Source organism: Eriocheir sinensis, chromosome 40, assembly GCF_024679095.1.
Source record: "Eriocheir sinensis breed Jianghai 21 chromosome 40, ASM2467909v1, whole genome shotgun sequence".
Classification (NCBI taxonomy): domain Eukaryota; kingdom Metazoa; phylum Arthropoda; class Malacostraca; order Decapoda; family Varunidae; genus Eriocheir; species Eriocheir sinensis.
Genome location: NC_066548.1, coordinates 10,013,624 through 10,029,993, shown reverse-complemented (window position 1 = coordinate 10,029,993; position 16,370 = coordinate 10,013,624). Strand labels below are relative to the sequence as shown.

At 43.8% G+C, this 16,370-nt stretch overlaps 1 long non-coding RNA gene across 2 annotated transcripts in view; it reads left to right on the top strand.

Annotated features, from left to right (window-relative positions):
• The first annotated feature begins 289 nt into the window (after positions 1–289).
• The window catches only part of LOC127009339 (uncharacterized), a 42,476-nt gene continuing 26,395 nt past the window's right edge, over positions 290–16,370 (top strand). Inside the window, exons 1-3 of one of the 2 annotated variants that reach the window (XR_007761881.1) lie at positions 290–343; positions 8,109–8,313; positions 9,165–10,001. This is a non-coding gene — a long non-coding RNA (uncharacterized LOC127009339). The remainder of the gene's footprint in view (positions 344–8,108; positions 8,314–9,164; positions 10,002–16,370) is intronic. The other variant, XR_007761880.1, reaches the window with a different exon arrangement.

Sequence of the window (16,370 nt, the reverse complement as noted above, 5' to 3'; positions counted from 1 at the left end):
ATATATATATATATATATATATATATATATATATATATATATATATATATATATATATATATATATATATATATATATATATATATATATATATATATATATATATATATATATATATATATATATATATATATAAACAGTTGATTAATTTACATCCTTGGCTCATGTCGAGACGGTAAGTGCTGTAGCAGCCCTTTAATCAATGCCGGGTGAACTAAACCCCCAAGAAGAGCGAGCGTGGTTCATGGAGATTCGGAAATATGTTTCAAGAGACCTCTTACCTCTCGTCTCAGTGCTTCTCCGGCAGCGAGGCGTGGCGGAGCCCCATCCTCCTCCTAAGAAGGTGAGTGGAAGCGGCGCATCTAGTGATTAAAGTATTAATTCCGTGCGCGGGTCAAAGGTATAGGACGGGGTGTGGGGCTCAGTAATTCGCCGGTCCTGAAGCAGCAGCGGAGAGAGGGTGTGAGCGCTGCGTCTGATTGGAGTGCTGAGCTGGGGGCCGGCAGGTGTGTGTGTGAAGAGGGGGGGGGGGTCAGAGTGGGAGTGAGCGGACTATTTATGTCAACCAACAATGTCTGTTAAGATGAAAAACACCGATCCATGAAGTCATTGATTCCCGTCCATCAATATTCACTTAATGGTCAGAAAACACGAGCGTCAGGACACATGACGAACGACGGCGACGGGATGTTTATGGCGCATGTTCCACCCACCGAGGTCTGGGTCTTAAGCTGAGGGGTCGTCCTTTCCTGCTTCCCTGGTGGGTGGACGAGTTTTTATGTAGCTCTGTTGTCTCTCGGGGATGTTTGAGGAGACTTGAGTGAAGTCAAAGCTCGGATACGCAGCAAGGAAGAATAAGAAAGAGTTCAGTATCCGATTTTTATATGAACTTAGGAATTCTTAGGTGAAGAATGTTTAGTATACAGTTCTGTTGTTTTACTGTGACTATGAGTGGATGAAAGAGCTACGGGACCCCTCAAAGCCAGGATATGCAACTAGGGTGAATAAGCAAAGTATATCAATTTTCCCTCCAGATTCTTAGATGATTTAAGTTTATATAGCTCTCTTGTTTCGCTGGATGTTGATTGAGTGGATCCAACGAGCTACAACTTCCTAAGAGGCCAGGATATGGAGCAAGGTGGAACACATCATCAATCAAATTCAAGTTAAAATTTACAATCAAATTCCATTTGAACGTCATGGACAGTCAAGGGGGAGACGTAAACACGATAAAGAACATATACTCCACTACCTTAACAGCAGCACATAAAGGTAATGGGCGAGACAGTAGCTAAGAAAAAAGTAATATCACTCACCAAGGACTCAATTTTATCACCATGTTTCTCTCAGTGAAACGAGACAAAGCTGATGGAGAAAATGGTATACAATCGCTTTCTTATTTCTTACCTGGGCCATTTCACTCCTAATCCTCGGCTTCCCGTTACCCTCACCAGCCTTTCTCATTGTTTATATCTCCATCAATCTATGTGGGAATGTGTTACTGCACTTATATTTATGTCTCCAGAACCTTACCAATACGTGTAGTCCTTTTTTTTCTCTTATTCCTGTTCCTAAACGGAATGTAAGTGCTGTTCCTTCCTTTCCTTCCCTCCCTCCTTCACTCATTCTCAGTTTTTATTTCCATTAATTTACGTTGGAACATGTTATTGTACTTATCCAACACGTGCAATCCTTTTATTCTCTTTTATTCTTGTTCCTAACCATTGTGTAAATGCTGTTCTATCCCTTCCTTTCCTTCTCTCCTTTCGTCCCTTCCTCCCTCAATTCCCACGGTGTCCAGAACCATACCAATACGTGCAGTACTTTATTTTTATTTTTTTATTCTTATTCCTAACCGGATTGCAAGTGCTGTTCTCTCCCTTCCTTTCCTCCCTTCTTCCCTCCCTCCCTTACCACGGCCGTTCATCCTCGTTCCCAGTACATAAACGGTGATTTACCTTCATGTGTTCCTTTGTGTTGCTTCGCCTCCAGAACGCGCTTCCAGTAAGTGCAATCGATGACTTTGATTCTCCCTTCCACCCTCTTAGTCTTCCTCAGCTCCTTTCTTTCCCCACCCTAACCTTTCTTCTTGACCCTCTATCCTTTAACTTGCTTTTCTTGACTCCCTTCTTCTCTTATCCCATTCACTTCCTCGTCATCTCATTATTATTTTCTCCTCCCCTTTCTCACCTTCTCTCAGTCTTCTTCAGCTCCTTTCTCTCCCGCTCCAACCTTCCTTCTTGACCCTCTATCCTTTAACTAGCGTCTCTTGCCTCCCTTCTTCTCTTATCCCATTCACTTCCTCGTCATCTCATTATTATTTTCTCCTCCCTTTTATCACCTACTCTTAGTCTTCCTCAGCTCCTTTCCCCCCCACTCCTTCCTTCCTGAACCCCCAACCTTTGCCTAGCTTTCCTCATCTCCCTTTTTTATCTCATCTCATTCACTCTCTCGTCTTCTCATCCCTAAATTTGTCATCCTCATTCTCACCTCCTTCTCCTCTTTAGTCTTCCTCAGCTTCCTTCTACCTCGTTTCCTTCCTTTAGACCCTCCGTCCTTCACCTAGCTTGCACAAACTCCACTTTTCTCTCATCCCATTCGCTCCCTCGTCTTCATTTCATCACCTCCCTTTTTCTCTTATACCATTCACTTCCTCGTCTCCTTATCCCTTTATTTTCTTCTCCTCTTTCTCAGCTCCTTAAGTCTGATCCCTGATACTCTCATACCTGTTCCTCATCTTTCTTCACTCACCCTTCTTCACTTCCTCTCTCACTCATTCAGATGCATTCTCCTCCTCATCTTTTCCTATCTCCCCTTCTTCCCCTTCCTTTCATTCATCCTTATGGTCCTATCTATCCCTCTCTTCCTTTCTCCCTTGCTTAATTGTCTTCCATTCTTCTCTTTCAGTCACTCACTTTTCCTTATCTCCACCTCTCCTTCCCTCCCTCCCTTACCCACTCACTCACTCCTCCATCAGTCAGTCCGTCCGTCAGCTAGTCAGTCAGTCAATATGGTTTCTTGGTAATACAACAAATATACCTTCCTCACTAGACCGCTTATACGTGTGTGGGAGTTTCTTATCGTTTTGTTATAATTTCTCATCTCTTTACCTCGTCTTTCCCCTCTTCCCTCCTTCCTCTTCCTTTACCTCTCTCCCTCTCTACCTCCAACTCCTCCTCATCCTCAAAGTTCTGCCCAACATTCCTAAAACTTAGCACAAAACCCATAAGCTCGGTGGATATTGTTGCCCCTAGCGTCAGTAAAGGGAACGGCGCTGGCCCGGTAATATGTTCCTTCCCGTGGACACAACCCAAGGATACGTGCCAGGAAGAACCGTAAGCAGAGAGAGGGATATGTACATACTTTTTTGAGGCAGGACGGGGCGACGGAGGGATGTTAGTCGGGGGAAATATTGTTGTGGTGGAATGGTTGAGGGAAGAAGAGGAAGAGGAGAGAACGTAAGTCGAGCTGGGAAAGGATGAGAAGGATAAGGAAAGGAGGAGGAGGAGATATGAGACATGGGGTAAGTTTGAGAAGAACAATTTAGGAAGGAGGAAAGGAAGGAAGGAAAGAGGGAAGGAAGGGAATGATATCAATCTTGTGTACAAAAGAGATATGTAAGGAAGATGAATGAAACAGGAATAGGAAAAATGAGGAGAGATAAGAGAAGGAGAGAGAAATAAGCGACTGATAGATAGATGTACATAGATATAGAGAAAGAGAGAATGAGAGAGTAGGAGTAGGGATTTTTTGTTTTCCCCTTCTTTCCATTCCCCCTCTCTTTAAATAATTCCCTTTTCCACGAACTGAAAAATAACCTAAACTAGAACGAGGAAATTGGACCCGAAACTGGAATATATGAGACCCCGTAGACTATCCCCCCCCACCCCCGGAGAGCCCTCCCCACGCACCCCGAAACCTTCCCTCCCCTCCCCCTATCCCCGGCCCTCTACTCCTATCCACTCCTCCCTCTTTCCTTCCCCTCTTCCTCCTATTCACCCAAGCTCCTCCTTTCCCTCCCTCCTTCCCTCTCCTTTCTCTTCCATCTTTAGTCCCTCTAGATTTCCTTACTTCCCCTTCCTCTAACTCTCCCCTTTTAGCAATCCTCCCCGGCATCTCCCTTTTCCTCCTCTTTTTCCCCTACTCACCAAGACTCTTCTCCCTATCTCTCCTAAACTCTCAGCCTTACTACCTACCTCTTAGACTTCCATACTCCCAACGCACTTTTCTCTCCACTCCCTCCCTTTCTCCCTCGCCAAATTCTCTCTTATCTCCCCTTCACCCTACTTCCCTTGCCACACTTACCCTTATCACCCTCACGCCTTCCACACCACACACACCACTGTCACCCTTACTGTTTTCCCATTCCCAGCCACCCACGTCCTACCTTATCACATGGAGATCTTGATACCACTCTCCTCTCCCCTTTCACCCCTTCTACCCTTCACTACCCCTGTCATATGCTCTTCTATCTTGCATGCATCACTCACATCCCTCCCTGCGTCTTTCCCCCTTCAACACATCATTCCCATGTCACTATCATCACCTCCATCCTTTTCATCCCTCCTCTTCATCCCTGCTCTTTCCCTTCCCTCATTCCTGCCCCCTCCAGCCCTACTTTGCTCTTCCCAATCCATCCTTCTGCATCTCGCCCCCTTTTTCCATTATTCCTCTCTCTCTGTCTCTCTGTCTCTCTCTAATCTTTCTCCTCTCTCTCTCTCTCTCTCTCTCTCTCTCTCTCTCTCTCTCTCTCTCTCTCTCTCTCTCTCTCTCTCTCTCTCTCTCTCTCTCTCTCTCTCTCTCTCTCTCTCTCTCTCTCTCTCTCTCTCTCTCTCTCTCTCTCTCTCTCTCTCTCTCTCTCTCTCTCTCTCTCTCTCTCTCTCTCTCTCTCTCTCTCTCTCTCTCTCTCTCTCTCTCTCTCTCTCTCTCTCTCTCTCTCTCTCTCTCTCTCTCTCTCTCTCTCTCTCTCTCTCTCTCTCTCTCTCTCTCTCTCTCTCTCTCTTTTTTCGTCACTCACACCGTCTAACAATCATTACTCTCCTCCACACTTTCTTTCTTTCTCTCTCCCTCCCTCCTCCCCTTCAGCCTCTTTTCCCATTACCTTTCTCTTTCTCAATTCGTCTCTTCTCCCTTTCCCTTCTCTTTCCCTCCCTCCCCCTCCAGCCTCTGAATGCGCCGCGTCCCTCTATCGGCCGCAGGGGAAAACATTACCTAGTGGGGATTATAACTTAGACTGTTTGCCTGAGGAGTTATTACGAGGCGGATTATTGCTTGCGGTGTTATTAACTCGGGAAGGCTGCCACGGGAGCTTACTGGCCGGAAAAACAACCCCGCTGACAACGCTTTCTTTTTTACCGAGGCTGCAACAGAGGAAGACAGGAGGGTAGGAAGGAGAGGAGAGAGGGAGGAGGAAGATCAGGTATAAAGGTAAGCTGGAAGGTAGGCTAGGTAGGGAGAGAAGCGAGGAAGGTAGGAAGGAGCACAGAGAGGAAGGGAGGTAGTGAGGGAGGTCAAGATAGGGGTGGGTGACTGACGAGGTTTAGGGCGAGGTTACAGGCCACAAAACCAACACCAACGCTTTCCCTGTAGCCTTCTTGTCTTTCCTTTATTGTGGCTGCTGCGGGAAAGAAGGACAAATGAAGGAAAGTAGGAATTGTGTAGGAAAGTGAAGAAAGGGGAACATGGAACCTTTATTGAGGCTGCCGCAGGAAAGAAGTAAAGAAATGAAGGAAGAAAGAGAGGAAGGAAAAAAATTGTGTAGGAACGAGAAGAAAGAGAATGGGAACATGGATGTGGGAAGGAAAATGGCAGACGAAGAATACTCTCTCGATACTGAAAGATACATAGATAAACAGATAAGCAGAAGGATTGATAGATAGAAAATACACGTAAAAAGCAAGACGACATTATCCTTTTTTTTATGTAAGTGACACAGAAACACACAAAGAAGACATAACTTAGAATAGATAAACAGATAAATATATAAGCATTTGTAAATACGTAGAAGGAAGCACTGACATAAAAGCACTAATACAGACAATATTAGCCTTTTTATGAGACAGAGAGAGACACAGACAAAAACAGATAGAACTAGACAAGATAAATAGGAAAACAGAAAAGGAGAAGTGTAGATAGAAAAGGCATAAAAGCACTAATACAGACAATATTCGCCTTTTTATGAGACAGACAGACACACAGACAAAAACCGATAGAACTAGACAAGATAAATAGGAAAACAGGAAAGGAGAATTGTAGATAGAAAAGGCATAAAAACAATAACAAAGACAATATTCGCCTCTTCATGTAACACAGACAAAGACAGGGAGGAGAGATCAGCCTTATATACTGCAAAGGCATATGGTGAGCTAGCCAACCATTCAATCAGACGCATGAGAAATCTATCCTCCCACCTATCCGTCCCTCAATTCTTGCATTACGTATTGTTGCAAGATTTGAATAGAGAAACTGTTACATGAAGGAGTTAAGTAAGTCTCCCTTTTGTATTACAGCACCAGATGCCTTCCTTCCCTCCGTCGCGTTCCACCACCTTCCCTTTCTTCGAAATTTAAGCTGCACGACGATCCAAGTCACTTTAACGGGACACTTTAAGAGGAAGGACGAGAAACGTACAGTGTGTTGCGTTGTGTTGTGTATCGTGCCTCATATTGAAGACTATGGAACACTTGTTGCTTGAGTGAATGTGTTATGTTGGGACGCTGCGAAATATGATGTGAAGAGAGGAAGGGAAGGGAAGGAAGAGGAATGCAAGAGGAGTGTCAGATAGATATTGATATAGATAAATACGGAGATAAATAAAGAAAGCTGATATATACATTTATACACACATACATACGGACATACAAACAAACAAACAGGCATGCAAGGACAGCCAAGTAGACGAAAGAAAGACACAGACATATCAGAGACAAATAGATGCGGAGAATCCCACACTCTCAGTACCACATATAGTTTGACAAAGTAACGAAACCACTCTCTCTCTCTCTCTCTCTCTCTCTCTCTCTCTCTCTCTCTCTCTCTCTCTCTCTCTCTCTCTCTCTCTCTCTCTCTCTCTCTCTCTCTCTCTCTCTCTCTCTCTCTCTCTCTCTCTCTCTCTCTCTCTCTCTCTCTCTCTCTCTCTCTCTCTCTCTCTCTCTCTCTCTCTCTCTCTCTCTCTCTCTCTCTCTCTCTCTCTCTCTCTCTCTCTCTCTCTCTCTCTCTCTCTCTCTCTCTCTCTCTCTCTCTCTCTCTCTCTCTCTCTCTCTCTCTCTCTCTCTCTCTCGTCGACAGCACAACTCATCCTCCTCCTCCTGGCACCTAATCCTCACCATCTGTCTAGCGCCCAGAAAAACACACACGCCCGATCCGGCCTCCATGCATTCCCAGACTTGACTTTATTCCTCATTCTAACATTTAAAGGACGAGTAATATATCCATGTTTGTTGTAATTTGTATTTAACTTCCGTATTTTAATCCTAAGGAGACAGTCGTGTATAGAATTGTTATTCCTTGATTCTGTAAGTGATGACACCTCTCCTCCCGAAATTGACCTCTCTTTTGCACGCTTATTACTTTTGTCTTCATGGTAACATCGATTAGCGTGCTTTTTTTTTACATCTTTTTTTTTGTTGCCCTTGAGCTGTTTCCATAGCTGTAAAAAATGTAATCTTCCCTTTAATCAAGTCTTATGGGGGTAATCACGTATTTTTTCTTCTGTATGACTGCATAACCTCTAATAATGCTCAGACGGAGATGCATAAACACTCCATGCATTACCTTATTACCTCCATACATTACCTGGCTCTTCTGTATGAATGTAATACCTCTAATAAAGCCAAGACAAACAAACATTCACACTCACACTTTTTTCATTACCATAGTCACTACCATCAGCACGTACCACATCCTTCCATATTATTATTTTCATACATTATCCTCGCTTCTTCTGTTGAATGCATAACCTCTACTAAAGCTAAGACAAACAAACATTCACACACATTCATTTCATTACCCTAAATCACTTCCACCATCAGCACGCACCACCACCATCACCACTAACACCACCACGCCATACTCATTTTTATTAAGCTCAATCGTTTCTTCACCTCCAGCCTCTCCCCGCCACCGTACCTTCCTCGCCCGACGCCTTGAAGCATGTGCCGGCGGGGGTGAATTATCAAGGTTCGCGTGTGTTCCCTTACAACGTTACCACCGGGACGGGTTAGCGCCAGGAAACTGCGCTCCGGGGAGGGCTGCAAGGTCGCCTGCTGGGAGACTGTTAATTGTATTTTGTTTTCCCTCCCCGGAGCGCGCAAGGTAAGGCGCCCTTGTGCGTGTGTGGGGGATGATATGTGTGTGTGTGTGTGTGTGTGTGTAATATTTTTACAATAATTTCTTTACTACTACTAATTCTACTATCACCACTACTAAAACTACTACCACTACTATTACTACTACTACTACTACTGCTTCCGTTACTACTGCTGCCGTTACTACTGCTGCCGTTATTATTACCACTACCGTTACAATTACTACCGTTACTACTACTACTGCCGTTACTACTACTACTACCGTTACTACTACTACCACAACCACTACCACTACCACAACCACTACCACAACCACTACTACTACTACTGCTACTACTATTACTACTGCTATTACTACTACTATTACTACTGCTATTACTACTACTATTACTACTACTATTACTACTACTCCTATTACTACTACTATTACCAGCATCATTACTACAACTGCAACATTATATAAAGTCTAGGTTCCATAATAGGTGATGGTAGCGTCAAAAAATAAATAGAGTTGGAAGGGAAAATGCAGATTTCAGCGGCGTGAGTAACTTTGCTGATGCTATAAATTATGTTTCCTCCGGCGGCCGTCTGGGCGAGGGAAAATTCCAGAGTTGAGGATAAACTTGCCTCGCCTTTATAACAGTGTGTGTGTGTGTGTGTGTGTGTGTGTGTGTGTGTATATATATATATATATATATATATATATATATATATATATATATATATATATATATATATACACACACACAATGTTGAATATATAAAATTAACACAAATAAGTGTACCTTAGATAAGTTATGCTATGTTTTGAAATTTATCACTTATTTATTCTTAAAAATATTGATATTTCTCTCTCAGTAAATCATCGGTTGTTCGACGCAGCTGTTGTGCCATCACTCCTGCCTGCGAGGCTTGGGCAGACGCCGACGTGAACCCCGTGACGACTGGGAGTTGTTGGGGCTGAGGACTGGCTGCCCCTTGTCAGCAGTTTTACTTAGAAGCTTGTGGTTAATAAATTAAGAACCTGTGTGTGTGTATGTATGTGTGTGTGTGTGTGTGTTTGTGTGTGTGTGTGTTCGCATTCGAGAAAATACAAATCACACCTTGCATGTTTTATAGTACAAATCAATGGCCTCTGCACTACTAACACAACATTGTCCCCTAATCAGGAGAAAAAATAGCCTGGCCCATAATTTAGGAGATATTTATTAATGTGGCGGTGAGTGGCAGCGGCATCTCCTGGGCTGAGGAAAGGGATGGTGGAAGCAGGAGGTGGTGGACACAGGGGGGGGGGGGAGGGAGCGGATGGGGAGGAGCTGGGAGGAGGTAAGCGGGAATTGCCTCGAGCACGGACATAGGCAGCCACGAGGCACACGAATACTTGACTTCTTAACACTTCTTCATTCATATATAAAGCACAGCCTGGCTCTTTTGCCATCAATGTGAAGTAAAGTAAAAGAATGAGGTAACTATGATCATGTGAAGCTGAGACGCCGTTCGAACAAAGAGTCGGACGGCTGAGGCGAGACGAGAGGCGGAAGGGGCAGCGCTGCGGGAGGCACGGTCAGGTGTCACTCTGCTCGCCACTCCGCTCACTTGTCTCTGTGGCGTCCTTGTGCCCTCCGGTGTCTTGCGCGGGTGGCCACCGGCTCACTGCGTCGCTGCGTGAAAGTAAGGCAATGGTGGTGATCGTAGGTGGGTGTTTGGGAGCTAAATAGCCTAGTAGTGGTGGTGGTGGTGAAAGTGGGAGCACGTGATGTGTATGATGACATGGGAGGATGGAGCCGGTGGTGGTAGTGATGAAATTAGGGGAGAAGAATGGTGTTGGTAGTGGTGGTGATTTGCCTTAGGACTGACGGGCTTGTGGTATAGGTGGTGGTGAAATTGGGAGCATGTGGTGTGTTTGATGGGAACGAATTGGTGGTGATTTGCTGAAGGTGTAATAGGCTTGTGATAGTGATGGTGATTATGGATGATGAGAATGGTGAATGGTGGAGAGAGGCGCGTGAAAGGATATGGCTCGTGATGGTGGTAGTGGGTGAGGGAGGCGAGAAGAAAACGGGAGAGGATACACGTACTTAGTGCTTGTCGTGGATTTGAGGAGGAGGAGTAATTATTGTCGTAAATGAAGAGAATGTGAGTTACGTTAATATTAGTGTAAGAAGTGGTAGGAATATGATCTTTTAGTGTAGTTACTGTGTAGAAAATGGTGGTCATGGTATTGGTGGCTTCGTGATTTCAATGAATGTATGAGCAGGCTTGGGGAAGAGCGATGTGTGTTTGTGTGTGTGTAAGCTATATGAGAGAGAGAGAGAGAGAGAGAGAGAGAGAGAGAGAGAGAGAGAATTATACGAAGGAAGGAGAATAAAGAATAAGAGATTGTTGCTGCTTCCTCCTCCTCCTCTTCCTCCAATATCGTCATCATCTTCAAACCTTTTATTCTAGCAAACCTTTTATTCTAGAGAGAGAAGCGTGTGTCAGGAAATAGAACTACACCGTAATTAGCAAACGCACTCATCCCGAATACAACGCTCAGCACACTTTCCAGGAACAGAGTAGATAAATCATACGCGTCTTACCCCTAAAACAATATAACGTTGGCTTTGAAGTCTTCGTAGAATTGATCATGATTACCTCAACCAAAAGTGGAAAGATCGAACAGCCATGAGTATCAGTCTCGTATGCATTAGATAAAACCCAGTCGTAGACGTCATTGGCCCTAGAGTCTAAGTATATATTATGGTTAAGATTCGTTTTAGGTCCGTGCCAGAATCTCATTATCTACCTTATGAAACATCAGTATCTCTTCATATATCTTTTCTACAAACCTTCAACAGTCATGGAAACGCTTTGAAAATCCAATTCAAGGACTTTTTTTTTTTACATGAAAATATGGGATAATGTTTACGAAAGCGCGTCGCCTCCTCTGCTGGCCGCGGCGACGCTGCAACGGGTGTTGCGAGAAATACCTCCTCGCTGAAATAAGTCACATATACATGAGGGGGGGGTCCAGGGGGGAGCGTAGCCCCCTCTGGTCAGAAGGGGGGGTCGAGGGGGGCGCAGCCCCTCCCCCCGTTAGTAGGTCGTAAAGTTCGGTTGGAGTAGTTTAAATATACTCCCCGACCCTAAGCCCTCTGCGAGCTATTTTGCGGCTGCGGCGGCTGCAGCGTCGCCGCGGCCAGCAGAGGAGGCGACGCGCTTTCGTAAACATTATCCCTTATTTTCAGGAGTAAAAAAAAAGTCCTTGAATTGGATTTTCAAAGCGTTTCCATGACTGTTGAAGGTTTGTAGAAAAGATATATGAAGAGATTGTGATGTTTCATAAAGTAGATTATGAGATACTGGCACGGACCTAATACGAATCTTTACCTATATTATTGGATTGTGATTCGCTCAGCCGACTGCATCTTGTACTTTAAATATTTCAATAGTTACCCAATGTTGACGGTCGAGGTGTGCCGTAAGTAGTTACCTCCGTGGAAAACCTACTATCCATATCAGACCCTATGACATACCGTTTTTCGCAAATATCTTTCAAACGAAGACTTGGATTAGCATGGGGCTTTGGCAAAGATTGTTTCACACACTCCGCTAATTTTTGACACTACTGTGCAATGCCAGATGTGGTTAATTATGGCGTTTACTCTTGACTGTGATGGCAAAACCTGCGTTAGCCACTTACACATTCGAACAGGTGAGGCGTGACGTATTTGTGACGTGTATCCACCACCTACCTCCACCCCTGGCTTCCCCTACTCCCATCCCTCCCTTTCCCTCCCTCCTGCCCTCCTCCTCCCCCGCACTCTCTGCCCCGGCCATCTTTCTCCGCCATACCTCCCCCTTTCCCCTCTCTCTCTCTCTCTCTCTCTCTCTCTCTCTCTCTCTCTCTCGCTGTACACGAGATATGAATCCATGCACACGTATGACTTTAATTAATGGCAGATAAATATAAATTATATTTTATATGCCGTCTGCATCAGCATCAACAGTGATGACGAGGATGACCTGTTTGTCGATGGTGATGGATATTAAAGTAACATGTCAGTTATTTACATTACTAATCCACCCATCATATACTCGCTGACTATTTTTGTGTGCTATGACTTTTTAACATATCTACATGAACCCACATCGTATGGCAGTCTTTTCCTAATTAGCTAATGTCAGAATAAAATATTCATATATTTCTCCAATTTTTTTTCACGTTTATACTCTGCAATGAATTCCTGCTTCAATACCACCCTTAATCCTTCCCGTCTCTTAAGCGATTTCCTATAAATGATCAAGCGTCAGCTACGTGCTTCATCACATCATAGGCTCAACGTAACCTGTGGGAAGGAGGGTCATATACTCGTACAATTTTCAATGGTTGTATAATTGCCAAACAAACCTCATACATCACTTAAGCAACATCCAGTTACGCTAGAACAGGAATCATGGTCGTGTGCATAGAACACCCTACCATATTTAGCATATACTTTCGAGTTATCTGCCATTATAGACAAGTCATATGTGTGCAAAGCTTCACATTGCATGTACACCGAGGGAGAGAGAGAGAGAGAGAGAGAGAGAGAAAGGGGGGGAGGTATGGGGGAGAAAGATGGCGGGGGGAGGAGGGCAGGAGGGAGGGAAAGGGAGGGATGGGAGTAGGGGAAGCCAGGGGTGAAGGTAGGTGGTGGATACACGTCAAAAATACGTCATGCCACACCTGTTCGAATGTGTAAGTGGCTAACGCAGGTTTTGCCATCACAGTCAAGAGTAAACGCCATAATTAACAGCATTTGGCAAAGCACAATAGCGTCAAAAATTAGCGGAGTGTGTGAAACAATCTGTGCCAAAGCCCCATGCTGATCCGAGTCTTCGTTTGAAAGATATTTGCGAAAAACGGTATGTCATAGGGTCTGATATGGATAGTAGGAAGTAGTTAAACGAGAACGCTAAACGAGTATTGGTTGGTATTGACGGCAGCTGGTAATCTTCATAATTTAATCTTATTATCTATCCCTCGTCCATGGCTGATAATTAATTGACCCACGTAATTACCGTTGTGGGAGAGCTAGCAAGTAATTAAACAAGAACATTTAATTGACCTTCGGCATTGACGGTAACATGTACTCTCCATTTTTCCATAGTTACACTTCGACATTGGTTCAAGTTTGTCCTAGATACTGCCATGGAAAAACTAGCGACTTATTTAACGAGAACTTAATTAAGCATTGGTACCCGAATAGTTGACGCCGCGCGGTGGAAGGTTAGGCTTACAGGGCAAAGAGGGAAGAGGGGGGTTGGCGTCTCGACTCTTTGCTTCGAACATGTACTTGCTGCTTCGGACGTTATTACCACCACCGGTACGTTAACACAAGGAGGCATACTTATAATGTTGCCTGATTGGTATTAATACACTCATCATCAGTATAGACCAGATTATGAACTTTAGAATAACAAGAAAAGTAAAAAAAAAAAATTTATAATTTGGTGTCGGAGAAAACGATTGTGAGGTGTTCGAAATGGTGCTGGAAATGGTAATGGTTGTGGTGGTAGACTGGTATTGAAGGAGGAGGAGGGGGTAGTGTGTGTGTGTGTGTGTGTGTGTGTTAACATCAACATTTTTTTTTTTCCCTCGCTGCTGTGTACCTCGCCTCTAGAGGATCTAGTACGCAGCCGAACCAGAATCCAAACCTTTTTCTTTCTCTCTCTTTTACACCGATTCCCCTGATCCATGAAAGTTGCATAATCTTTCGTATGGACGTAGTTGACGGCGTTGGCAGGCGGCGCTGGTTATTGAAGTGTTGGAGTAGAGGAAAAGCTGTGATAGTTAAGGTGGAGGGAGTGTTAAGGTAAGGTATACTTAAGAGTGCAAAGGCATGCCAGAAAGACGTAGATGTAGCAGAATGGCTTTGGTGGTGTGTTAATTGTCGCGGTGGTGTTGGTGTTGATACATGCTGGACAGGCCTGGTGGTGTCGGGGTGGCGGTGGTGTGTGGGCGCTGCGTATCCGTAAATCGTGATGCTAGACAGCTTTATGTGTAAGAGAGAGAGAGAGAGAGAGAGAGAGAGAGAGAGAGAGAGTATCAAATTCCAACCACAAATATAAAAAAAACTTCGCTCGCATTCATGAACACGGTTGAAAAAACGGAACATCTCCCAACATAAAAAATATATATGTTTTTCTCACCACATTCTGTCGGAAACGTGGTGGAGATTCTTATCGTCAAATGAAGACTCATTAGTGAAAAACGTGGGTATGAAATCAAGCAGAACCCAATCGTAAAAGAGGTTCTTGAAGCCTAATGAGATCAGATTGCATAGCTGTTTCCATAATTCTCGATCACAAAATAAAGTTTGCTATAATAACTTAGAAAATTTAGCCAGCCATTTACACGACAAATAAAATATCGTGGGGAAGGTGATCTAGAAATAAAGGTCATAAGCTCGCGTTGATGTGAAGGATGATGTAATACTTTGAAGTGGTGAATATGTACTGTGTGTGTGTGTGTGTGTGTGTGTGTGTGTGTGTGTGCCTGCCTGCGAGGTTGGAAGTTGTCGCGTTCAACATTATATTAAGTCTGTTTGATGTCTCTTTGTGTGTGTGGATCTAAAGCCTTCGATAACAAAAGTGTGTGTTCGTAGGTGTGTGTGTGTGTGTGTGTGTGTGTGTGTGTGTGTGTGTGTGTGTGTGTGTGTGTGTGTGTGTGTGTTAACTTTTTTTATCCAACTCGTTTAACGTATTGATATTTTAAATTTGCTACAGTTTTATTGGAATACATGATGGACTGCAGTTTTTTTATTAATTAGTAATGGATCAAATTTATATATAGTACGATTACAGTTTTATATAACGCGTGTTCAATTAATATATTTCATTGTGCTGTTTCTGTGTCACATATCCATATTAATCTATATATATATATTTTTTGTGCGTGCGTGTGTGTGTGTGTGTGTGTGTGTGTGTGTGTGTGTGTGTGTGTGTGTGTGTGTGTGTGTGTGTCTCTTTTTCTGTGTATGTGTGTATGTGTTTAGTTTTTTTTGCGTGTATTTTTTGTGTGTTTGGGAGTGTCTCTTATTTCCTGTGAATGTATGCGTGTGTGCAGTATTTGTTTGTGTGTGTGTGTGTGTGTGTGTGTGTGTGTGTGTGTGTGTGTGTGTGTGTGTGTGTCTGTGTCTGTCTGTCTGTCTGTCTGTCTGTGCCTCGAAGCGCCGCCATGTTTGTGTAAGGCATCATGTCAACGAGCCTACCACTTGTAGCTCTTGTCGTGTTTGTTTTTGCCGCTGCCTCGTCGCCTGTCGTGTTTAGCGCCCCGCCCACGGTCGAGGTTCAAGTGTCGCCGAGGAGCGCAAACACGACCTCTCGGCGCCCCTGCAAACACGGCTCCCTCGGGACGCACTCTCGGCTCCTCCTCCTTAGACTCGGAATCTCATTTTGTCTTGCCTTGCCTTTGACGTCACATGCACTCGAGTCCCTCCCTCCCTCCCGTCCTGTCTTGTCCTCATTTTTTTTTGTTTTGTTATATGATTATTATTTTCGTATATTTCTTGTTATTCCTTCCTTCATTCACTGGGTCACTCATTCATATACTTTTTTCCTCAACTTTTCCTTCATTACTGGTCTCATTCATATCCACTGCTTTTTCATATTATCTCGTTCCATCCTTCCTTCCCTTTCTTCTTCTATTCTTCATTCATTCTTTAATATGATGAATTATTGTCTAATCTATTTTTTTTTTAGCTTGCCTCCCTGATTTAGTGGTTTCATACTTTCTCACCTTCCTTCCTTCCCTCCTTCGTACCTTCTTTCCTTCCTTCCTTCCTACCTACCTGCCGTCTATCCTTCTTTAATTAATTCATTCGTTGAGCTCTTTTCTTTCTGTGCGGAGAGATAATTAATACTTTCTCGCTGCGTCATAGATCCTATCTTAAAAAAAAATAAAGCTTGAAAGAAAATGGAGTGAGAAAAGACCAGGAAAAAAATGTATTACTCTTCGATTAATTGCGCGCGACTCAGCGAAACCATTAAAGAAAAAAGCGAGAAAAATAAGAGAGAGAGAAAAAAAAAAGACGATGGATG